This window comes from Carcharhinus amblyrhynchos, chromosome 4, assembly GCF_965287045.1.
Source record: "Carcharhinus amblyrhynchos chromosome 4, sCarAmb.v2.hapA, whole genome shotgun sequence".
In the NCBI taxonomy this organism is placed as follows: Eukaryota; Metazoa; Chordata; class Chondrichthyes; order Carcharhiniformes; family Carcharhinidae; genus Carcharhinus; species Carcharhinus amblyrhynchos.
The window spans coordinates 58,485,507-58,511,558 of record NC_137327.1 but is presented as its reverse complement, the minus strand read 5'-3'; the positions used below and the strand labels follow the sequence as shown (position 1 = coordinate 58,511,558).

The window sequence follows — 26,052 nt, the reverse complement described above, 5'->3', positions numbered from 1 at the left end:
TTAAATGGTCACTGCGCCCATTTTGAGCGTGGTCCCGATCGCGGCCATTTTCAAGTTTTGATAAAGAGGGAACCAGCGCGGAAGGTGGGCGCGGATCAAGCTACTCGCCTCACACCCAACTTTACCAAGTTTTCACACCTGAAACAGGCACAGCACAATGGTAAAATCGGGCCCGCTGTGTTCAAATCCCACTCCAGGACTTGTTGACCATGGAAGGAATATTGATGATGCGGTTCCCACAAGTTGATAATCAGCCTACCAATTCTTCCAGCCTTTCCCTGCTATTCACCAAATGGATAAAAACTATAAAGAGAGTCAGCCGAGATACTGAGTTCACAGTTAGAAGACAGAGATCTGTAACGCTGCATCCTGTGAATAAACCTACTGAAGCGGAAGAGATCTCTGTCATGTTTCATACTTCACCAGCTGGCTTGGATCCAGTTAAGACCTTTGGTCAATCTGAAACCAGCTCCTAAAATTAGTCTTCAATTTTTGATTCTCAAGTGCAGGCAGCAAAGTAGGGTAGAGCAAAGCTTGTCTGAATAGAAGCTTTAACCTTACTATAGTATTTATATCAGCACCAAAACATTTCCAACTTTATACTCCTGCAATAATTTTCCAACTCATCACCTTCATTGGAATCAGAAAGTCCCTTAATGGAGGCACAGATTCCGCTCAAACGGATATTGGCAGAATTTAACAAACATCAAAGCGAATCTATTTCCTCCCTTGAAGGCTAAGAAATGAGTAAACACAGCCGGAGAATGAGGATAGCGCCATTCTGGTTATTCATGCTTTCTCAAATTCTTAACCCTGGAGCTGTTTGAGGCACTCTGATAATCTAACTGTAACAAGTGAGTGGTTCCCACTACACAGGATTGCAAAATCCCACAAAACACAACTACAGATAACTTACCAAAATGTTCCTTCCATTCTTGTATTTTTAAACATCTTCTTTTTGCACTCCAATTTCAGCACCTCATCACATTAACAACATTCAGTGATCTTGGCACTGATTGTTCGCGACAGCATCCAACTATCATTCTTCCTCTGTCAGTAGTTGTACAGTAGTTGTTCTCCTACAATCAGCTCTCTCTCTCTCCAAACTTACCACAGAATAATTATGGAGGACATGTTACAGCCCCCCCACTGGTGTATTTGAAGACAGGTAGGGATGGGTGGCACATTAAGTAAAGTGAGTGTCCTGCCCACCCCTGAGCTGTCCCCCATATTGTGCAGGGTCAAGGTGTTAGGCACCCCATTTGCCATTATGCCTATTAAGGTCCTTAAACTGACAATAGGACCTCATCCCATCCCCATCATACATTGGGCGGGGCCATGAGTAAGAAATGGGACCACCTACAACTTTAACTGCTGGGGCTAAAAGGAAGGATGGGTACCTCCTTTTGGGGGGGGTTCCGTGAGCCCACTGGTTATTCACTGAGCCCTCCCCATTAAGATGGTAACCCCTCTTTGTGCCTCCCCCCACCCCCTAATTCCCAACCCCAGCTCTCGTGGCTCCACAATCCTGCCCCAATTTAAACTCCTACACTTACTGGGAAATCTATTCTCCACCTTTCTTCTTCTGACCACTTAATTTCACAGAGAAATAGAAAATAGGAGCAGGAGGAGGCCTTTGGCCCTTCGCCTTGCTCTGCCATTCATTATGATCATGGTTTGATCATCCAACTCAATAGCCTGATCCTGCCTTCCTCCCATATCACTTGACCCCTTTAACCCCAATTCTATAACTACTGCTTGAAAACAAATAATGTTTTGGCTTCAACTGCTTTCTGTGGTAGCAAATTCCACTCTCTGGGTGAAGAAATTTCTCCTGATCTCAGTTCTAAACAGTATCCTCAGAGTGTGGTCAGTATTGCTAGTTGACCAGCAATCCTTGAAGGCAGGACTTATTTTTCCTGAGAGTTGGAAGTCTCACTCTCATCTTGTTACGGTTGTCCTCAGCATATTACCACTGAGCCCATTTTAAAGTTGGCGAGATGCCGACAGGCCTTTCAGCTCCACCTTCCAAACACAAGGGGGTGATCTTATGAAAAAAATTCTAAGTCCATTATGAGCGTGAAAATGGAAGTGGTTCTGATCCATTTTTCAATCTGCTGTTTTATCCACTTAGACAAAAGACTTCTCACCTATAGGGGAAGGCTTAAATGTCCTGGACATTGGCTGAGAGCAGCGGAGGGTGCAATTGTGCATGTGCAGGTCTCTAAGCAATAGAGGCCTGTCACTCAGCCTCTGCTGCTGTCATCCTGCCTTCACAGCCAAAAGTAGGCCTCCCTCCCACCCTTCGCCTCCCCCACCTCCCCCCCCACCCCCAGCTACCATGGGGGCTCCTGGCCAATTACAACCTCCCCCCCCAACCTCTGGGTTACGAGGAAAGGTTGGAGAAACTGGGACTGTTCTCCTTGGAAAGACGGAGATTGAGGGGGGACACGATAGAGGTATATAAGATACTGAAGGGAATAGACAGAGTCAATAGTGAGAGACTGCTCCCTAGATTGGTTACAAATACAAGAGGACATGATTTAAGGGTGAGGGGGGAGAGGTATAATTTGGATATGAGAGGAAGGTTCTTTACGCAGAGAGTTGTGGGGGTATGGAACGCGCTACCGAGTAGGGTGGTGGAGGCGGGAACGTTGGACTCGTTTAAGGTTCAGTTAGATAGGCACATGAGTGAAACGAGGATGGAGGGTTATGGTAGGGGTTATTAAATAAGGGTTAGAACCTCGGGAGACACCGGAAAGGCAGGCTTGTGATTAACGTTTTTGTCTTTTATTCCGCAGGTGGAGGTCCACCTCGTGTCAAACGAGGGGCATGCGCACGGTGGGTCGTGCGTGGGCTACTCTTGGAGGTTCCGGGAGTGGCCTAGTACTTCGTGTCGGTGTGTGTGCTTGATCCTGGACCGGTAGATGGGCGCCGCAACAACTCAGTGACTAGCACTGCTAGCTGTGCAGATACATGGATTTGGGCCTGTGTCTGTGGGAGTTTGTGCATTCTCCCTGTGGATGCGTGGGTTTCCTCCGGGTGCTCCGGTTTCCTCCCACATCCCAAAGATGTGCTCTTAGGCTGATTGGTTTTACCAAATTGACACTATTCTCCCCTGAATCTGGCTAAGTCAGGGGTTCTATTCGTAGACACGCAGGGTAGAATAGGTGTAGGGTGATGCGGCGGCGCGGGCTTGTTGGGCCGAAGGGCCTGTTTCCCGTGCTGGGTTGTTCTTTGTTCTTTGTAACCCTTCCCCCAAGCCACGTGGATTGATCTAACCCCGCGATATCCCAACCCATCTGGATTGCTCTATCCCTTCAACCCCCCTCCCCACCCACCCAGACTGATTTACCCCCATGAACCCCCCACTCACCCAGACTGATTCCTCCCCCACTCCCTGATCGCTGGTCTGACTCCCTCCCCAGTCTGGCTCTGCCCCCAGTAGGCCCTACACCCCCCTCCCCCAGGCCTTGTACCCTTGGCACTACTTGGTATCTGATGGGTACTGCCAGGGTACCACCCTGGCCCCAGATCTCCCTGGAGAGGCTCAATGGCCTCTGGTTCTATCAGACAATCCATTGTGCAGGTCCCCATTGCTAGGGACCAGCTGTGATTGTTACCGGAGAGAACTTCTCCCAGCAAGGCCACAGAGACAAGTAAGCCTAGATGATACCATCCTGGGCTTGCTAAACGCATGATATTCAGCCTTGATGGAAATGGGTGCGAAGCTAACCTCTCTGGATATCTGGTGCCGGTTAGATCACGAGAAGCAAGAAACTGGGCGCAATTTTACTGGCTCGCCCCGCCCATTGGCAGGTGGGGAACAAAGGTAAGATTGCACCCCCCCCCCGCCCACCCCTCCCCACTTCCCCAACTTTTGTTCTTCCCTGCTTAGTCATTCTGGGTCACTTCCAACTCTTCTTTTCCCTCATTCCAAAACAGTTCCTGTACAAACTCTGACATCACTCTGCAAACCACTTTGTGTGATACAAAGACTTGTGCAAAAGATTTGTGGTGTTTCCAAATAAATCCTTTGAGAACATAAGAAGATCTACTCTTCAGTTTGAATGGATTTGTCCATTTGGCAAGAGGTTTTACACTGATGCCCATCATGGCATATCAGGAGCACCAGTGGAGGCCAGCATGAAGCTGATTTAGATCCCATCAATTGGATACAGTGAGGGCCCAACTGGAATATTCCCCCCAGTGGCTGATTCTATGCAATGCCAGGGGGAAGACACACTGATCTAGACGATGTCTGAACCAATGTGGTGTGAAAAACTCAGGACTTATGTGAAGGAAGCCTGGGGCTTTTCCCAGATTTCAGCATGGAACCCTGGAACACCACAATGTTAGGTGGGGGGGGGGAAGCATATTGTCAGTGGATCTTCAAGCTTCAGTGTCACTGAGGAGCTTCATCTTCCAACCTCAGTATTCCTGAAGATCCACCTTCTTTCTTCAACAGTGTGTCAGTGATGGTGGGCACTTTTTAAATAGGGCACCATATTTAATATTCACATTGCCAGTTCTGAAGAAGGGTCATCCAGACTTGAAATGTTAACTCTGTTCTCTCTCCACAGAGGCTGTCAGACTTACTGAGGCATTTCCAGCACTTTCAGTTTTTGTTTCAGATTCTAGCTTCCACTGCAATTTGTTTTCATCTTAGCATTTCTCAATGTATTGTTTTTTATAGTTTAGAGGTATAGGAAAATAATGATACTCATGATGAATGGACAGTTCCCATGCTGTACTCCTGTTTATTCCAGCAACAGTAAATTGCAAATTGCCCTAACTGACCTCAACCTGTCAACAGGCTCAACATCGGAGTACTGTTTCTAACTTTTGTGGAGCACAACACACAGTTTTGCTTCTTTTCCACAAGGATACCATCATCTCACATGAAAATACCATCCACCAGATACGTGGTATACAGTCTTGCAACTAGGCTAATGTTGTCTACCTGATACGCTGCAGGAAAAGATGTCCCGAGGCATTGGGGAGACCATGTAGATGCTATGACAACAGATGAATGAACACCGCTCAACAATTACCAGACAGGAGTGTTCTCTTCCTGTTGGGGAACACCTCAGCAGTCACGGGCATTCAGCCTCTGACTTCGGGTTAGCATTTTCCAAGGCAGCCTTCACAACACACGACAGTGCAGAATCGCTGAGCAGAAACTGATAGCCAAGTTCCGCACACATAAGGGTGCCCTCAACCGGGATCTTGGGTTCATGTCACACTATCTGTAACCCCCACAACTTGCCTGGGCTTGCAAAATCTCACAAACTGCCCTGACTGGAGACAATACACATCTCTTTAACCTGCGCTTAACCCTCTCTCCACTCACATTGTCTGTACATTTAAGGCTTGATTACTTGTAAAGGCTCGCATTCCAACCATTAATTTATAAATTGAGTTTGTGTTTATATATGCCCTGTTTGTGAATACAACTCCTCATCACCTGAGGAAGGAGTGACACTCTGAAAGATTGTGTTGCCAAATAAACCTGTTGGACTTTAATCTAGTGTTGTGAGACTTCCTACTCTGTTTACCCGAGTCCAACACTAGCATCTCCATATCATTTCTACACACGAGCAGACACACTTTGTGTCATTAGCATTGGAATTGCAACTCAGTCTGTCACCTATAATTGTCAGTCCTCTTTGATATTCCTAAAGGTCAGCACAGGGTCACAGGCCCTCAGATAGGAAGTGAGTGTTTAGCCTCTACTGCAGCATATTGAATTCACTATAATACGGGCACTGTTTTATATTAATCTGATGACCTAATTGCACATCACTATATGACTTAGACAATCTTAAACCATTCACTTGTATTATGTCAGATTGTGACTGATGGAGGATGGTAACCTCAAACAGGATAAAGTTAAATATGGCATATAGTCATGAAGAAGTTTAAAGCCTTTCATATTTCTCCCTTGAAAGAATAGAATGCAACTGCAAATGAGCTGTCATTAAGACAGATGAACACAGAACGCAACTGCAAAACTAAAACCATCACAACTGGATGATTTTGGCTCCAATCCCAAACAAACGAGCTCTAAGCTTTAAACGGCCCATCAAAACACAACAAACAAAGCAGGATTTATGAAGCAAGTGTTCTCAGGATGCCTGAGTCACAAAGTGCGATCACTTCTTTGTCACAAAACACAACCCTACCCAAAAACTTAGAGTCTATTTATTAGTCACAAGTAGGCTTACATTAACACTGCAATGAAGGTACTTTGAAAATCCCCTAGTCATCACACTCCAGCACCAGTTTGGGTACACTGAGGGAGTATTTAGCACGGCCAATGCATCTAACCAGCACATCTTTCGGACTGAAAACTTCTGAAGATTTCAACGCAGAATAGTGTTAACTTGTATTTTGTAATTTCAAAAGCATTCTTAAGTCATATGAAGTGATCAATGAACTGAAAACCACATCAGTTGCAATCATTTATATGCGTGGAGCTGCAGGAACCGCATCAATTGTGAACAGCAACCATTCAGCTGACATCAGTGGTGGTAAAATCCTTGTAGATAGCAATCATTACGCTCCGAAGTATGCTTACAGCAGTGGCTGCATATGCTTTCAGGGTTCATTTGTGAAAAAAACTAAGTCCCAGCTCGAACAGCCATACTTGCCTACGGGCAGATAAATATTAGGTTGAGTTCCTGTATAATTAACTCAATGAAGATGGACTCCCTCTCGCATTTATATTATAAGGGACATGAAACAGAAAGAAAAGAAAGAAACATCTTCAGTGTGGAGCAGGTGAATATTAGAGGATGTGGGAGATCCAAGAAAAGGAATAGAATGAATTTGTATTTATACTGCACCATTCACTTTGGTAAGATTACCAAAGCTCTTGCAGCCACCAAAGCACTTTGAAAGTGCAGTGACTACGGTACTGTCAAAATGCTTAAAGAATGGCCCCGCAAGCAGAAATCAGATAGCCATCAGACAATTTGATTTGGTAATGTTAATTCAGGGATAAACATTGGCCAAGACAACATTTCTCCTGGAATTCTCCTGGAATCTTCTATAAGCACAGCAACAAGCAAATGATGCCTTGGTTTAAAGTCTCATGGGAAAGGCAGTACCATTAACAATACAGCATGAACTCCCCTGACAATGCCACTTCCCGTGAAATCGTAGAAGGTGCAATACCTGCCCTTTACCTCCTCCTTGTTCACCATATCAGGTGGAACAACGCTTCACATGCACCTCCTTCAATCCGGTCTATTGTATTCACTGCTCCCAGTGCGGTCTGCTCTACATCTGAGAGGCCAAATGTAGACTGGATGATTGCTTTGCTGAACACCTTCGGTCCGTCCGCAAAAAAGACCCTCATCTTCCTGTCATTTGTCACTTCAACACATCACCCTTCTCTCCTGTCCACATGTTTGTTCTTGGCCTTTTGCAATGTTCTAGCAAACTCCAACATAAACTAGAGGAAAAGCACCTCATCTTCCCATAGAGGGCACTTTACAGCCTTCTGGACTGAACATTGAGTTCAAAAACTTCAGAGCATGAACTCTCCCCATGACCTTCACCTCATTTCTATTTATTTTATTTCATTTTGTTTAATCTTTTCATCTCATTCCTCCACTTTTATCATCTTTCTTTCTCTATTTCATTTTCCTACTTTTCCATTCTTGCTCTCCTTCTTGCACTCCCTCCAACCCCCTTCAGGCCAACTGCCTTAAGCAGCTGCACCTCTGCTATTCACACATTCTGATCCCTTAAATGGACAGTTTTAGCACCTCTATTAGCCAACTTTATCTTTATTTGCATTCCCTTTGTCCTTTTAAAGCACCCCCCATCTTCATACTGTGAATCTTTTCTGATTTTCTTTGTCCTCAGTTCTGACAAAGGGTCATCCAGACTTGAAACGTGGGCTCTATTCTCTCTCCACAGATGCTCTCAGATCTGCTGAGGTGTTCCAGCATTTTCTGTTTTTGTTTCACATTCTGGTATCCGCAGTATTTTGCTTCCATCTGAGTGACAAATGGAATTTTACCCTGAAAAATGTGAGGTGATGCATTTTGGATGGACTAACAAGGCTACAGCTGGAGCACTGTGTGCAGTTCTGGTCACCACACTTTAGGAAGGGTATGTTAGCAACAGAGGGGATCCAGAGGAGATTCACCAGGATGTTGTCTGGGATGGAGCATTTCAGCTATGAAGAGAGACTGGAGAGGCTGAAGATGTTGGGGTTGTTTTATTTGGAGCAGAGAAGGCTGAGAGAGGACATGACTGAGGTGTGCACAATTATGAAGGACATAGATAGGGTAAATAGGAAGAAACTTTTTCCCAGTGAGCGGCTGGAATCTGGAACTCTTTGCTGCCAGAAATGTTGGAGGCGGGAACCCTCACAACATTTAAGAAATATTTAGATGATCACCTGAAATGCCATAGCAGACAAGATTACAGATCAAGTGTTGGATAATGGGAATGGAATTGATTGGTGCTTGATGTCCGGCACAGACACGATGGGCCAAAGGGTCTCTTTTGATCCGTAAGACGCATGACTCTATGAGCTCTGCTTCAGTATCTGGTGTCAGCCTAGATTAAATGCTTGAGTTTCCGAAATGAGGCTTGAATCCACAAACCCATGACTCAAGACAATAATCCCACCACTGAGTCACGGCTGAATGTCCCACACCCCCACCTACTCACCCACCACTGCCAATACTCCAGACAATGTTAAATGCATCAACAGTAAATGCTGGAAATACTCAGCAGATCAAGCAATGCATGTGGAGAGAGAAACAGAGTTAACACTTCATCAGAACTGGGAAAAGCTTGAGACATAACAGGCTTCAAACAAACCTGTTTGTGAACCCAACTCCCACTCACCTGATGAAGGATCATTGCTCCAAAAGTTCGTGCTACCAAATAAACCTGTTGGACTTTAATGTGTTGTTGTGAGACTTCTTACTGAAGCTTCAAACAAGTGAAAGGCTGCGGAGGTGTAAGAAACAGCACACGGGGGAAAGGCTTGTGGCAGGAATGGAGAGGTTAATGACAAAACATTTCATGGTTCAGACCAAAGAGAATAAACAAAAGACAAACAAAAGAACAAATGAAAGGAGGTGTGAAAGGCAGAATCATGAATAGCTGCTGTCTGCAAGCAAATGTGATACAGGTAGATATTCCAGGCAGTGTCAAAGTTTCTCAACTTTGCAATTTGAATCATTTCAGTGTTCATTTTGAACACTGTGCACAAGGACATTAAGAAAGACTCTGGAATGACAAAAAACCCACCTAACAATGCTCACAGTGCCACAAGCTATCCATCATCATGTGTTGTACCCGGCTGCCAGAGTGAGCTGAGCAACTACGGGTAACAAAGAACTGCGAATTTTATATTAAAAAAATGGAATAACACAGATCCTGGATAACAATCCAACAAAATTATATCAACTCAGTATTGTGCTCCATCAATGTTAGAAATGGTGCTTTAATCTTGTGACTGACTGCAGTCCACAGATAACATTTGCTTAGTCCCAATACAATTGGAATCAGGGTTTTCTACACAATAAAAAATAGATTGTCAGTTGCCATTTTAATTCCTCAGTCTGATCTCTGTCCTTGGCTTTCTGCATTGTTCCATCAGAGCTCAATGCAGACTCACAGGACGGCTTTCCATCTTTCTATAGTAGGCATTTTGCAATGTGCTCGCTTTAATACTGGCTTTATGAATGATACATGTCAATTACAGCTCCTTATTTTCACCCAGGCTGTAGGATGACTGTGCCAGTGCTCACAGAGATGAAAAGACTGCAGTGATAGTGTTTGGGGGTCAGGAATCTACATCAGTCCACCATGCGAGGTCTACACTCTTGATGTAACCTGTTCTTATATCTTCACCCTCACCAATGGCACTTGTTTGGAAATTTTACACACATTCTTTTGAATAGCCAATCCCACAATTCTACCAGCTATTTGTGCACTTGCTGTACCTCTTTCATTTCTCTCACTGAGCCTCCTATTGTCTCCTGTTAATTTCTATCTCAGCACCGGGTAGGTGGGATGTGTGGGGGCATGTCTAAACATACTTTCTTTCTTATCAATGCTATTGATTAGCAAGACCTCCATGTTGTAAAAGATTTTGCAACTGAAATGCTGACTTTTTTAATCTCCCGATGCTGCCTGACCTATCGTGTACCAGCATTTTCTGTTTATTTCAAACTTCCAGCATTTGAAACATTTGACACCTGCACTCCATATGTTATTTGCTCTCTCGTTTCCCCTACTTAACATAACTTCCAATCCTTTTCCTAGTGGGATGAATCTTCTCACCCTTCTCCTAAATAAAAGGATTAACCAGGATAGGCTTAACTGACATGGCTGGGCACCCTTTCCAATCCTGCTTGGTCCTCCTATTTTCTTGTCCAGCAGTTACTTTTCTGTTCTGTTCTACCATTTCTGGTACAATAATGTGCACACCTGAGACTAGGACTGGTTGCATCCGTCACTACAGTTACTCTTTGTTTGGAGAGTGCAGAGATTTTAACATACGCACTTGCTCGCTTCTCGGCCTTTTGGCTAAGATCAAGTGTAGTATCGACATGCTGCACTTGGTTGAAGTCATTAGGTTACATTTCAGCTTCATTTGAAGCAATTTTTAAAAGTGGCATCTCGGCCTTTTGGCTAAGATGCAAATGAGATCAAGCCTTGGAGGAGGAGCTACACCTACTCCAATCAGGTTGAATCATGTAGATCAAGCCCAAGACAGGAGGTGAGAGTCCTGTCTTGTCAGCTTGGATTGGGAATGTCTCAACTTGTTGAGACTCTGAATTGGACTTGATTTGATTGAATTGGATTTTAAAAAAAAGTACCTGCTCTGCATACTGTCATACTAATGAAGGAAAATACATCACATTACATCCAGAAATATTAGACTTTAACAGCCTGAGTTCACACCAGCCATTGTCTGAATTACTGTAGGTCGATTCTCTAAGAGACAATGGAACCCATCTTGTTACCAGACAAGGTACATCTAATAAAAGTATCCAGGAATTGATTGTGATCTCTAGTTAAGACACAATAGCCATCTCATCAAGAAATTTTCTGTGTAATGCACAGAAGGAATTTTGTGGATTAGCCTTCCCATTTGGAATATGCAAAGATTGGGTTAAAGGGCAGCTGAAAGTTGTCCCAGGTTGTTTCTCGGTGTGTGCGTTCTGTGAAAACAAGATCTGGAAGTTTGAGACAAAAGTAAAAGCCACCTAAATACCACTGCAACTAGTCATTTTGCAAGTAGATCTCAATCTCTCTCTCTCTCTCTCTGACTGTGGGAGTCAGACAAGTCAGTAAGGACCACAGTTGAAAAGAGAACTAGAAAGCTTCTCTGCAAACTAAATGATCCTGGAATCACAAAGCCAATTATTTGCCTCCTGAAACCAACTCCAATGGAATCTCAAAACTGATTATTCATCCACTGAAGTCAAATCTGCTAGAATCTCAAATCACATCAGCTGCAACACTCGATCATCTATACCTCATGAGTCAAGGACTGTCCATACACCTATTTTACTTTCTAATTTATTTTGACATTATATGCATGTGTTTTCCCATTTTCTTGCCTTTAGTAATTAATAAACTCACTCCATCTTTAACTCTAGAAAGCCTAGTTAAAATTGGTTCCTTTCAAAATGTAAATATTGAGCTTGGGGAAAAGATATCTGTAAAAGGATTCTTTTTTGATTAAATCCTGGAGGGGGTTGAATAAAGACAAGGTGTCCAGTTCATCCCTCCTCATCAAGGATTGTGACAATTTGGGGGTACACCAGTCGGATGGTGACAAATTTCGGAATGTCACCCAGATCAACAACTTTGGGAGACTCATCTATTGGGTTGTAACAATAGTAATCTCGTACTGCTGAGAAATTTAAAGCTGACTACTGATAATGCTATATAGATGTTTCCGTTGGGCTCTCGGGTTCAAACCCATTCTAGATGGAAGTGTATAAGATCTGATCTGTCTGCTAGCTGTAAGAGTTCTGAGCTTCTAATGAGTCTCTTTGCAGACAATGAGCACATTTTTGCAAATGTAGTCACTGGTATAGTGCAGGAAATGCAGTAACCAACGTGTGCACAACAAGCTTGTACAAACAGCAATGTGATCATGGCCAAATAATCTCATTTTCTGAGAGATAAATTTGACCAAGCCACAAGGACAAAACCCCCACTCTCCTTCAGAGTAACGCTATAGGATTGCTTATGACCTTTCGAAAGGGTCAACAGCATTTCACCTGAAAGACCTCCAACAGCCCAGCATTCCCTCTGAATTGTATGGAGTGTCACCCTTTACATTTGTGTTTAAGTTAAGCAGGCAATCCAGCTGAGGAAATGTACCATACCTGTGCTAAAGAGGGCATTTCTCAGAGATTGGGGCTAAGACTATTGCAGCACAGTTTCACCATATTGTACCTAACCTGGGTTTGGGTGAGCATGATTCTAGATTGCCTGAAATGGAAGCATTCCATTTTCCAGCTTTCTCACCTCTCAAACATCACCAAAAAGTGTAGGATTAGACTTATTTCCACATAGGTTGCAGTGAAGCAATGTTGCACAATACCAATGCTTCATTGCTAATATTTTAGAAATCTGCACTTCTGCCATTGGTCCTGTGCAAGGAATACGCCGGGCCAAAATCAAAGATATGGCAAGGGAACTGCAGTACAAAAGAAGTATTCCTGCAACTGTACATGGTATTAGTGAGATCACATTTAGAATACTGTGTACAATTTTGTTCCCCTTGTTTAAAGAAAATATGTCATTGGAGGCAGTACAGAGAAGGTATACTATAATGATCCTGGGTATGGGGGGACTTCCTTTTGAGGAAAGATTAGACAGGTTGGATCTGTACTTCTTGGAGTTCAGATAAATGCGAGGTGATTTAATTTAAACACAAGACTCTGAGGGGGTTAAATAGGAAAAATGTTGGGAGAATGCACTCAGAGAGAGTGTAGGACCAGAGGGCGAAGTCGCAGTATAAGGGGGTACGAATTTAAAATGGATTTGAGGAAGAATTTCTTCTCCCAGGGAGTGGTGTATCTTTGGAACTCTTTTTCCTGGGAAGCTGCAGAGACCAAGTCCTTGAATATTGTCAAGGCTGAGATTGATAGTTTTTAGTCAGTAAGGGAATTAAGGGTTACGGAGAGAAGGCAGGAAAGTGGGCTTAGTGTTGGGATTTTTTGTGCACCCAGTGGATGCAGCTGTCATTGGATAATAGCGGGAGCCTCCCAGTCCCTCACTATCAACGGGCTTTCCTCTTCTATACACCTCCCCAACTCCCCCCTCGTCCCCAACCCCAACCTCACCCCACACTCCCCCACTCCTCACAACTACACCCCCAACTCCACCCCCTCTCCCAACCCCAGCCCCACCCCACCCCCCCCCCCCCCACTCTGTGCAATCACCCCTCCAATCCCATCCCCTCCCTCCAACCCCTCCTCCCCCTCCCAACCCCCACAACCACCAGCAGGAAATCTGCCGGTAGGGTCAGGAGATCCTGTAGGTGAGAAGGGCTGGAAAATTCCGACCAATGAGTGTTTGATCAGCCATGATTGGATTAGATGGCAGAGGAGGTTCAAAGGGCTGAGTGGCCTACTCTTACTCCTATTTCTTATGGACTTATCGGCATAAGTTTAAACATAGGAGTGCCTCCCAAGCTTTCAGTGTCTGTCTGTTTGAATTAGGCAGGCCTGAGAGAAGATGTAGATTCCTTTACAATGACTGACTGAAGGGGAGGAATACACATATCGACAGAAAGTGAGGCGCACAATGAGCTGCCAGTCAACAGACCATTATCCAATTACTGTTGACAAGTGAGGTATGAGGTCATGGAGACTAGCAAAGTCATGAAGTTCCAGCACACGCAAACTATTTGCGAAGAGTGATCTTAGAATTGCATTAGCAATTCCATAGTCCGCATGAAAGCTACAATTCATACTTGGGCACATTCAAAAGGAAATTGTGCGAGAATGAAAAAAGATATTGTTTGGAACAATAGGGGATAAGAGCCAGAAGAGATTATATGTGAGGAAGTTATGATCTGATTTACTTGCTGTGCATTTTCAAATAAATGTTGCTGAGGGCAAACACTGACCTTTGGCCTGTTATTTCAGCTTTGATCTATTCCCAAGCCGATAGTCACAGATAGCTTTATTCCTGGCCTCTTCCTTGCCAGTCTGCTTTCGTCTCAAATCACCACCTTTGATCACCACTACAGGAAGAACTTTTCCCTTTTACAAATTCACTTTCAAATTTCCAAATGCCTTTGCCCGAAGCTCGCCAACTATCAGTCCAACTGGAATGATCCAGCCCAGAAGATGACCATTTGGCCCATCTGCCGGCTCTTTGAAAGAGCCCTCCAGTTGGTCCCATGCTCCTGCTCCTTCCCCGGAGCCCTGTGAATTTTCCCTTTTCAAGTACTTATCTAATCTCACTTTGAATGTAACTGCTGAATGACTTCCACTAATCTTCCAGAGACTGTGCTCTAAATCATTGCAACATGTTGAGGAACACAGGCGATAATATTTTGATTGATTCCTATGTTGTGTTGGCTTGGCTGATGTTTACATCAGCTGGCACAGGGGAAAGCAAATCATCAACTATTCTTGCTCCTGACCACTGTTTAGAGACTGCTGTTGAGAGTGCGTCCATGTGAATGCCTCAGAATCAATTATGGAATGCCAGAACTCATAGTCTAGACTTGTACTTGAACAATTCCCACAGATGGGAGATACAGAAGACAGCAGTCAATTATGGGACATCTGCGGCATGAGGGGGAAGAATAAGTTGACAAAAAAACAGTTCTGACTGTGATAAAACTAATGGTTTAAAAGTAACAAACTTGCATTTCCATCATGCTTTTCACCACCTCCAGATTTCCCAACGCGCCTTATAGCCAATGAAGTACTTTTGAAGTGTAGTTGCTACTGTAAAGTAGGAAGCTGGAGTACTGCGTGCAGTTTTGGTCGCCACACTTACGCAAGGATGTTTTGGCCTTGGAGGGAGTGCAGAGAAGGTTTACTAGGCTGATACCGGAGTTGAGGGGGTTGAGCTATGAGGAGAGGCTGAATAAACTAGGCTTGTACTCATTAGAGTTTAGAAGAATGAGGGGAGATCTCATTGAGACATATAAGATGATGGATGGGATGGATAGGATAGAGGTGGAGAGACTCTTCCTGCTCAGAAAGGACAGTAGGACTAGGGGCCACAGCCTCAAGATAAAGGGGGGGCGGTTTAGAATGGAGTTGAGGAGGAACTTCTTCACTCAAAGGGTGGTGAATCTCTGGAATTCTCTGCCTGTTGAAGTGGTGGAGGCTGCCTCGCTAAATATTTTTAAGAAGCGGATTGATAGGTTTTTGATAAGCGAGGGGATTAAGGGTTTGGGGAGAGGGCAGGAATGTGGAACTGAGCCACGACAGATCAGCCATGATCTTATTGAATGGCGGGGCAGGCTCGAAGGGCTAGATGGCCTACTCCTGCTTCTATTTCTTATGTTCTTATGTAACTGACTGAATTCTGTTCTTCCTTTTGTACTGGTGCTCACTGAATTCAGAATCTTGAAACCTGACATCCAAAAGCCATCCCTATAGTGTTCAATGGTTTAACTGATCTGTGTTTGATAATATTGTCAAGCAATCTATGATTGATTAAGCCTGCGAGAGCTAAAGTAACCAGAAATACCAGAGAAGCCAGAGCTGTGGACAAAGGGGTAGAAATCTTGTGATTGCTGAGATATTTTAGAGCACTTAATTAAATTCATCTCTGTATTGTTCCCAGATAAATCACAAATATAAAATATACAACAAACTAGAAAATCCATAACAATCCCATTGTTACATTCAGGTTCTGTTTACCATGGTTAAGGTCAGAGAACATGGTTTACAGATTCAGAACACCAATATACCCACAATGCTTCCAAGGCCACAAGGAGGGCTTAAATAGGAAAAATGGAAATCCATTGAATCCACAGAATTCATACAGTACAGGAGGAGACCATTCAGCCCAACAGGTCTGACCGACTCTCCAAAAAAGCACTCTGTCTAGGCCTATCCCCATAACCCCATACATTTACCTTGACAAATCCACTAAGCAACACATTTTTGGACATTAAGGGGCAAGTTAGTATGGCCAATCCACCTGACCTGCACATTTTTGGACTGTGGCAGGGAACTGGAGCAACCAGAGGAAACCCACACAGACATGGGGAGAATTTGCAAACTCCACACACAGTCACCCAAGGCCAGAATTGAACCGGGTCGCTGGCACTATGAGGAAACAGTGCTAACTACTGTGCCACCATGCCACCCTTGCTAATTTCTTTTTATTTACAAATAACTATTCAAGGTAATTCTGCCAATTGATTAAAGCAAAACTTTCCCAGATAATTTAGGAATCTTTATCAGCTGCAATAATAGTGGTGTAAGGAGTGCATCCTATAGGTGGTGCTCACTGCAGCTACCACGTTGTTAGTGATAGAGGGAATGAATGCTTAAGGTGGTTGATAAGGTGCTAATCAAGTGGTATACTGGATTGTGTCAATCATCTTAAATATTGTTAGAACCACACTTATCCAGACAAGGGAACAGTGTTCTATCACACTGCTGACCTGGACCTTGTAGATTGTAGACAAGAGGTGATTCCCCAGAGCCTGAGGATTTATAGCCTCAGACATGCTCTTGCATTTTTATGGTTAATCCAGTTCAATTTGTGGTCAGTAGTAGCACTCAAGATGTCGAGAGTGAGAAATCAGTGATGGCAATGGCATGGAATGTCAAAGAGGGATGGTTAGATTTTCTTTTGTTGAAATGGTCACTGCCCAGCACTTGTGTAGTATGAATGTTATTTGCCACTTGTCAGCCCAAGCCTGAATGTTTTCCAGGTATTGCTGCAAATGGTCATGGACTGTTTCAGCATCTGAAGAGTCACGAATGGTGCTGAACATTGTGCATTCATCATCAGCCAACTTCATGACTGAGAATATTTAATTCTATGTAAAATCATGTACTAGAAAGCAAAAGCGAGGGAAAGGAAGATGGGATTGAGAGAGTGAGAGATTAAAGAGGCAGAAATAAAATGAAAATAACTGTATTTTGCATTTGTTTTATAAATATCCATCAATAATTATGTTTTGATGGGATGACACTCTATAGTTCCCAACTAGTGTGGTTGTTTGACAGTAACGAAGACTTGTTATGGGATGAAAAATTTACTCACAAGCAGCTGATCTTTTTCCTGGCTTGCTTAATGAATAATGATAGGTAAGTGCTAAGGATTGTTCTACAGAATGGACTGAGTGGACCACATGGTCTCATTCTCTATCGTAATGATCTTAAATTCAAACGCTTCACGTATTTTAATACTGCATCTATTAGTGAGGTAAGAGTGTAGTGAAGTTTGTTGATGTACAGGATAAAATCAGGCAGCAACTTATGTAACCATGCATGTGTGAACTCCAAATTCTTCTGTCCAATTTAGTCCAAAATAACAGTCAGCTGAGATAGCTTCATTATAATTTCTATCACAAAGCCCGGGCTCTTCTTTGTGTTCAGGGTGTCCCACACACTCCAGACGTTCTCTCTTCCACTTTTTTCCTTCGGGAAAAGGATACAACAGTCTGACGTCACGTACCAACCAACTCAAAATCAGCTTCTTCCCTGCTGCCATCAGACTTTTGAGTGGACTTACTTTGCATTAAGTTGATCTTTCTCTACACCCTAGCTATGACTGTAACACTACATTCTGCACTCTCTCCTTTCCTTATCTATTTACACTATGCTTTATCTGTATAACGTGCAAGAAAAAATATTTTTCACTTTATACTAATACGTGTGACAATAATCGATCAAATCAAAGTGTTTGTGACTATTTTTCGCACTGGTTATAACACACAAAGTCCCCAGTCAATTGGGAAATAGGATGGCATAATAACAGCAACAGTGGTCATTCTGAAGGGACCAATAATTAACCCGTTACCCATTACACTGAGCAGCACACTATTGGCAGCAACAAGAATTTTTGAATTTACGTAGCACCTTTAGCTCAGTAAAATGTCCCAAGGCGCTCCACAGGAGAGTTAGCACCAAAACAAAAATGGAAACATTTAGACAGTTGAAGAGCTCTTAAAATGTATCTTAAAGAAGCAGAATGAGTGGAGAGGCAAAGGGGTTTAGAGAAGAGATTCCAGATATTAGGGCCTGGATATCTGACAGATTGACCACCAATGTGTGCAGAAGCTAATTCACAATCCACAAGTGAACAGACTGCTAGGTATTGTGCCTGTAATCACTGGTTACAACTCTAAGAATATCCAGACATCCTTCGACACAGGAAATGTTAGGGGCATTTATGAAGAGATCAAAAAGGCAACAGATCCATCAGCAAAGAAAACAGTTCCATTGAAAACAAAGGCAGGACTGCAATAAACAGTTGGAGAAATGGATGAAACACTAACAACTTGTACTCCAAGGAGAACACTGTCACTGAAGATGTTCCAAACACCAGAGAAAGCCTTCCTGTCATGGCAGAGATGGATACTGAACCCACGGTGGAGGAGTTGACCAAAGCTAATGACTCGCTTGCCATGGGCAAGACTCCAGATGCTGATTCCACACTGTCTGAACTCATCAAACACAGGAAGCCAGCACTCCTGTAGCATCTACAAAGCAAACATCTCTGTCTTTGCAGGAGGGAGGGGCACTGCTCCAGGGTGTGTGTGATGCAAGGATTGCGACCCTGTACAAAAACAAGGGCGAGCACAGTGATTGCAACAACTATTGAGACATCTCCCTGCTGAGCATCATGGGAAAGTGTTTGCCCATGTTGCCCTTATTGGACTGCAGATCCTGGCTGAACACATTTACCCCAGATCTCAGTTTCAGAGCTGGAAGGTCTACAGTTGGCATGATCACCTCAGTCCAGAAGATACAAAAGGAATTCCGTTTACAAAAGAGACAACTATATATTTACCTCATCGATCTCACTGAGGCATTTGAAGGTGTGAGCTGAGGCGGCCTATCTAAGCTTCTGGAGAACATTGGCTGCCATTGAAGCTGTTCAGTGTGATCTCCTCTCTCCAGAACAACATGGTGGGTAAGGTCAGCAATGACAGAGCAACATTGGATCCCCTTGAGATCCCCAGTGGGGACAAACAGGGTTGTGTTCTTGAGCTGACACTCCTTGGCATATTCCTCTCTTTGCTGCTGTCATAAGCCTTCAGGTCATTCACAGACGGGTCTACGTATATTCCAGAACTGACAGAAAGCTGGTTAACCTTGCCAAACAGAGATCCAAGATGCTCACTCACTCCTTCCTCAACTCAGTGACACTCACTCACTCATTTCCACCTCCAACTCACTCACTTAGTCGCTCCTCCACACAGTCACACTCATTCACTCATCCCTCCTCCACACTTGGCTGCTGTGACAAACTCCACAAGGTCCTGATTGGTCTGCCTTAGGGCTTGTTGAGCATGAGTTCCCTTAGAAACAGGCAGTGGCCTCTCCAGCTGGCACTCATTACCTGAGCCTTTTATAAGACAGGCCTAGGACTGGGCCTGCTGAACAGTAGTTCCAGGCAGGAGCTAAAGCGTGTACACTACAGTAGTGTTTTACTTTGTATTCTGTAATAAACTATGTTCCTTTCCAGTCTGGCTTCCTGAGTCATTACAGCTACATTCACTCCTGCCCTGCTCTTCCCCACCCCCAATTCCCCACACCAGCCCAACATGGATATCTCTATCTTGAGAGAGCTGGAGTGGGGAGATTGTCAGGGCTGATTCACAGCCCCAGCTGGTCACCCCTGGCCCTGCTCTTGGTTCTCCCCTCTGAATCTAGTGTCACTGACTCCCGCAGTCAAGGCAGCAACAAGCAGGCAGATAATCCATTGCAACACGGTGCTCTAAAAGCTGCATGTGTGAGCAGCAATGTGGTTGACACTTAACCACCCTCTGAAATGAGCCATCCAATCAAGGGCAATTAGGGATGGGTAGCAATGCTGGCCCTGCCATTGATGCCCACCTCCTATGAATGAATGAACAAAACTTCAACAAAAGTTCAAACCTTTAAATTGGTCTACAGGTACATGGGCTTAACATCAACCCAAGAAAATCGAGATGTCACACCAACCTGCATCACTGAGCAATGTCTAGCCATGCATTATTATTGAGTATTCTGAACTGAAGTATGCTGACATCGTTTACCACTTTGGATAGAACATTGCTCTCATTGATCTTAAATTTAACAGCAGACTGAAAAGAGGGAATCCCAAATATCAGGTTACATACAAAACTCAAAGTCCATCATGTGGTTGTGATCACAACGCCATGGTTTTGTGATCACAATCAGTCCAGCTTGACCAGAGGAAATGGATAAGGAGGCATTTCCTAAATGTGCAACATAACAAGGTCAAACGTGGCCACACTTAGAGGGTGGACAGGGAAAGAACTGTAACTACACAGAAGCAGACACGATGTGGCACTGGCTGGAAAAAGTGGCCATTGCCTTCAATGAACCAACTAAGATGGCATTCAATAGATGGATTTGGCTGGCCACTATTGAAATGTAATGTCATCAACAACAGTAACAAAAGTGGTTACTGCAGAAAGCAAAAGCAGCAATCCTGGAAACAAGACTGACAGGAGCACCAGCATGTTCTACCCAGTAATCTAGCCAGGGTAGCATTGTGGCACAATGGCTAGCACTGTTGCCTCACAATGCCAGGGATCCGGGTTTAAATCTGGCTTTGGGTTACTGTCTCTGTGGAGTTTGCAAATTCTCCCCATGTCTGCGTGAGTTTCTTCCGGGTGCTGTGGTTTCCCCCACAGTCCAAACATGTGCAGGTTAGGTGGATTGGTCATGCTAAATTGCCCCTTAGTGTCAGGGGGATTAGTGGGATAAATACATGGGGTTGGCGGAATAGGACCTAGGTAGGATTGTTGTTGGTGCAGACTCAGTGAGGCCAAATGGCCTGCTTCTGTACTGTAGGAATTCTCCCATTCTATGAACGCTATGTAACAGGATATCAGAAGGCAATGTAATTCGCCACTGGATTGCATAACCGCAAGCATGTCCACAAACAATTAACTCAAATCATTAACCATGTGTTTATGCTAATTATTGGTTACATCATACATCCATACAAAACACATTGGCCCATTTCACCTGAGGAGTAGCAATCATCAACAGCTTGCTCCTTACTTCCACTTCTCTGCACGATGATTCTGCTCTGCATTACTGGCTGGGTGGTCCAACTCCGTTTCATGAAAGTGGAGTGAAAAGGGAAGTCGTGTCTGACAAATTTACTGGAGTTCTATGAGGATGTGTCTAGGGCGGTGGATAGAGGAGAGCCGGTGGATGTGGTCTTTCTGGATTTTCAGAAGGCGTTTGACAAAGTACCTCACAAGAGGTTATTGCAGAAGGTCGAGGGACATGGAGTTGGGGGTAGGGTGTTAGCGTGGATAGAGGATTGGTTGTCAAATAGGAGGCAGAGAGTGGGGGTCAACGGGTGCTATTCGGATTGGCGGATGGTGACTAGTGGAGTGCCCCAGGGGTCGGTGCTGGGGCCTCAGCTTTTTACCATTTATATAGATGATCTGGAGGAGGGAACCGAGTGTATGGTGTCGAAATTTGCTGATGACACCAAGATTGGGGGAACGGCAAATTGTGCAGAGGGTGTGGAGAGTCTGCAGAAGGATCTAGATAGGCTGGGCGAATGGGCCAGGAAATGGCAAATGGAATTTAATGTTGGCAAGTGTGAGGTGGTCCACTTTGGTAGGAAGAATGGTAGGAAGGACTATTACTTATGTGGCGAAAAACTGCAGCAGGCGACGGTGCAGAGGGACCTCGGGGTCCTTGTGCATGAATCACAAAAACCCAGCTTGCAGGTGCAGCAGGTGGTCAGGAAGGCGAATGGGATGCTGGCCTTCATAGCGAGGGGGATTGAATATAAAAGCAGGGAGGTCTTGCTGCAGCTGTATAGGGCATTGGTGAGGCCGCAGCTGGAGTACTGTGTGCAGTTTTGGGCACCGCACCTGCGCAAAGATATTTTGGCCTTGGAGGGAGTGCAGAGGAGGTTTACTAGGCTGATACCAGAGTTGAGGGGGTTGAGCTATGAGGAGAGGCTGAATAAACTAGGCTTGTACTCGTTAGAGTTTAGAAGAATGAGGGGAGATCTCATTGAGACGTATAAGATGATGAATGGGATGGATAGGATAGAGGTGGAGAGACTCTTCCCGCTCAAAAAAGACAATAGGACTAGGGGACACAGCCTCAAGATAAAAGGGGGGCGGTTTAGAACGGAGTTGAGGAGGAACTTCTTCACTCAAAGGGTGGTGAATCTCTGGAATTCTCTGCCCGTTGAAGTGGTGGAGGCTGCCTCGCTAAATATTTTTAAGACGCGGGTTGATGGGTTTTTGATAAGAGAGGGGATTAAGGGTTATGGGGAGAGGGCGGGAAAGTGGAACTGAGCCGCGACAGACCAGCCATGATCTTATTGAATGGTGGGGCAGGCTCGAGGGGCTAGATGGCCTACTCCTGCTCCTATTTCTTATGTTCTTATGTAATAGAGCCGGAATGTTGGAGGGAAGGCAGGCGCAGAGGAATGACAAACTAAGCCCCATTTTCATGGCACTAGCTGCCAAAGCTGGTAAGCGTTCACTAACACGATGAAAATCATTTAGATCATTTTTCAGGGTGTTAGTAAATGAGTGTTTCAAATTTATTTATTAGTGTCACAAGTAGGCTTACGTTAACACTGCAATGAAATTACTATGAAAGTTCCCTAGTTGCCACACCCAGGCACCTGTTTGGGTACACAGAGAGAAATTAGCATGGCCAATGCACCTAACCAGTATGTCTTTTGTACTGTGGGAGGAAACCAGTGCACACAGAGGAAATGCACACAGACATGGGTAGAACGTGCAGACTCCATGCAGGCAGTGACCCAAGCCAGGAATCCAAGCCAGGACCCTGGCGCTGTGTGGCACCAGTGCTGACCACTATGCTGCCCTGTGTGAGCAAATGGGGGAATGTGTGAGTGTGTAAATGGGTAGGCTGGGTGAGTTAAGTGGGTAGGGAAGGAGGGTGGCAGCTGGCTAGGATGGTTGGTGGTGGACAGGCTAGCGGCTGGATAGAGTGACAGGTAGGTGAGTTGGTAGGGTGGCAGATGAGTGTGTTGATTTGGGTGGGTGAATAGACAGGTGGGTTGGAAGGGTAAGGGAGTAATCAGATCAGGTCCAGGCCAAAGTGGGGGTGGAGACAGATGGTAGAGGCTAGTCAAGCTAAGTATGGAGGTAGTCAGGGGTGGGAGTGAGTGGGCTCTGGGGTATCAGTTGGATAGTGCCCAGGAGTTGGTCAAGCAATTTTTCGGTTTGACATTTCCTGAGTAACTAATCAGAACTGTTTGAAGTTTCTGATTCTAACTCTGAGTTTGAGACATATTTGGAGGGCTGTCTGGAACCAAGGGCCCACTCTTGGCCCATCTGAAGTCCAGACATTGTGGGAAATTCCCACAGATTCATTGCATTGAATCTTCCACAGGGTCCAGAATTGCATCTTGGGAAGAACATCATTCTCTGCTGGTCCAGAGACTAGAAGATCTGAGCTACTCTCTTTTGCTCCGGCACAACAATTCCGTGAATTAAATTATCTAACCCATATCATGCATCAATGGACTTGGGAACTGACTAATATAAAAACTTAGAACAGTAGGAGGAGGCCATTCGGCCCATTGTGTCTGCGTCAGATGTCTGAAGGGATGAAGTGGAACAGGGAATATCTCATACATTGAAGAGAAAGTATTTGTTTCCCTTTATATGGTTCGACCGAAGCACTGGATTTAAAAGACTAAAATGCAGCCAATGAATAAACCAGTAACCAACACAGAAGACACCAATTAAAATCAATCAGAAATGCCAATGGCACTTCCTGGGCCTGCGGACAGACAGGTCTGAACAAGCTAACAATGTACCATTAGGCTGCTGGCATTAGTGGAACTGTACCCCAGCAGGTATTTACAGCCTGAGGCTGAGAAGGAAGGATAGGGCTGGAAGCAAAGAAAAGCACACAAGCAGAAAAGACAGGAGCACCAGCATATTCCACCCAGTAATCTAGCCAGTGCTTTCCTAGACAGAATGAGTGGCAGGGAAAAGGCCTACCAAGTGCTTTATTGCAACTAACTCCACATTTGCCCAATGTGTTCGTGTTTATCCCATCCCAACTCTAAAACATCTGGCAAACACAATGCAGGCATTTTCAGAACACATCTTAAGTTCCTCGGAAGGAAATATTTCACAACAAATCTTCTGACTTAATACACACAGTCAGTAACTTCCTTTGCGAATCCATAAAAAAAGCAGATTAAACTTCAAGAGAGAAAAAAATCCCACATTTCAAGACAGTTCTGAGCAAAAACAATTCTTTGCCTCAATTTATGAAAATTTTAAGTTCCTCAAAAAAACAGCAGGTTCGCAGGACTTATAACTGACAAGAAAAAAAACCCAGCTACTGTCAAAAACCATTTTCATACATTTGAAAATCAGTGCTGACGTAAAAGTACCAGATTCAAGACAGCTTCCACATCATTTGTTCAGCTGGAAAGAAAAAAAAACTTTTCCTCAGAAAATGACCCTGAGACAATATTGGTTAAAGAGGTCTTCTCGGATTACAAAAAAAATTATACATACCACACACATATATATTTTTTAAAAATCACTGCATTGAAATGGAACAAAAGATTAAGCTTTAAAAGCTGTTATTCAAAAAAGCACAACTAAAAAAAGAGGTCAGGTATTTGAGTACCTACCAAATTGAAGGCAAAAATGAATAGAGCAAGGTTGAGGCAGCAGTTTACAGAGAAGCCTATAAAAACCCAAGCAGAAATGTGTATTTCTTTGGATAGATTAGAAAAAAAGATATACTTTCAACAGAATCCCAAACTGTGCTCAGAGATACAGCGAGCACTCAGGCAAGATTAACAGCTGCTGGCTCGGTCGAAGCACCTATTCAGACTGGCAGAATGGGATTTGCTGCTATGGTGTTATCCTGCCTCGGCACCTGTCACATCTCGAGAGCAAGCAGAGGGGGCGGAGATTGTCTTCTCCTTTGGTCATGTGAGCTCCTCACAAGCACTAATAGGGTTTCTGATTGTCTATGAGTAATCGTGTGTCACGCATGGGTCCAGCAGCACATAAATATTTCAGACAGAAGGAGAGTCTGCAGCCTCTGCTCCCGGAGCCCAGTTTGCTTTAGTCCTGAATATCTGGACCCAGTTTTTGACTTTAAAAAAATCACCATTGTTGTACTGAGAAATTTAATCAGGTCCGCACACTCATTCTTCTTGCTGTGTCAATGGCTTTCCATCCTCAGTACTGTCATTTAACCAGGGAGTTGTGTTTAATGTTCCATTCTTTGTGAATCATAGAATCTTTACAATGCAGAAAAGGCCATTCAGCCTCATTGAGTCTGCACTGATTCTCTGACAGAGCATTTTTCCCAGGCCCTCACCCCCGACCCATCCCCGTTACTGCACACATTTCCCAAGGCTAATTCATCTGACCTCCACATCATGGAACACTAAGGGGCAATTTACCATGGCTAATTCCCTAATTGCACATCTTTGGACTATGGGCAGAAACTGGAGCATTCATAGGAAATCCACCCAGACACAGGGAGAACATAGAAACATCCACATAGAAGATAGGAGCTGGAGGAGGCCATTTGGCCCTTCAAGTCTTCTCTGCCATTCATTACGATTATGGCTGATCATCCAACTCAATGGCCTAATCCTGCTTTTTCTCCATAACCTTTGATCCCATTCACCCCAAGTGCTATATCCAGCCACTTCTTGAATGCATTCAATGTTTTGTCATCACCTACTTCTTGTGGTAATTAATTCCACAGGCTCATCACTTTTTGGGCGAAGAAATGTCTCCTCACCACCGTCCTAAATAGTCTACCCTGAATCCTCAGACTGTGACCCCTGGATCTGGACTCCAGATTACTGAATCAATAAAATCGTGCC

The 26,052-nt window shown here is 44.3% G+C and overlaps 1 protein-coding gene and 1 non-coding gene across 2 annotated transcripts in view; one reads left to right on the top strand and one right to left on the bottom strand.

Moving 5' to 3' along the window:
- LOC145342052 (RNA-binding Raly-like protein) overlaps window positions 1–24,863 on the bottom strand; it is an 883,196-nt gene extending 858,333 nt beyond the window's left edge. Inside the window, exon 1 of the mRNA XM_080187223.1 lies at window positions 24,835–24,863. The gene's annotated coding sequence lies outside the window, so the exon portion shown is untranslated. The remainder of the gene's footprint in view (window positions 1–24,834) is intronic.
- On the top strand, window positions 10,544–10,732 carry LOC145342797 (U2 spliceosomal RNA). Its single transcript, XR_013886641.1, has one exon. It is a non-coding gene; the product is annotated as a U2 spliceosomal RNA (small nuclear RNA).
- Window positions 24,864–26,052: the final 1,189 nt, after the last annotated feature.